Source organism: Geospiza fortis, unplaced genomic scaffold (genome assembly GCF_000277835.1).
Source record: "Geospiza fortis unplaced genomic scaffold, GeoFor_1.0 scaffold145, whole genome shotgun sequence".
NCBI lineage: Eukaryota > Metazoa > Chordata > Aves > Passeriformes > Thraupidae > Geospiza > Geospiza fortis.
In genome coordinates, this window is record NW_005054362.1 from 2746034 (window position 1) to 2746312 (window position 279).

General features: G+C 47.3%; 1 protein-coding gene across 6 annotated transcripts in view; it reads right to left on the bottom strand.

The window, feature by feature from the left end:
- Positions 1–279, bottom strand: part of KDM2B (lysine demethylase 2B) — a 104754-nt gene that overhangs the window by 1980 nt on the left and 102495 nt on the right. The window lies entirely within an intron of this gene.

Sequence of the window (279 nt, forward strand, 5' to 3'; positions counted from 1 at the left end):
CCTGATTTCAAAACAAAAGGGATGAAAGTAACTGCAGGGGCCCAGCAGAATTACGAGTCGGGAATAAGCAGTAGGCTGTGCAGTGCATGCCAGAAAGCAGATCTGATTTGCTCAAAATTTCACCTGAGCTGAAATCCGGGTGAATGTGGCATGACCCACAGAACTGCTCCTTCCCTGAACTGGAAGAAAGTGTTTCCATACTCTCTAAAGTACACCCGTTGCAGCCTGAAGAGAAGAAAGTCAGACAGAAAACCAGCACAGTGGCTCAGATGATGGTTC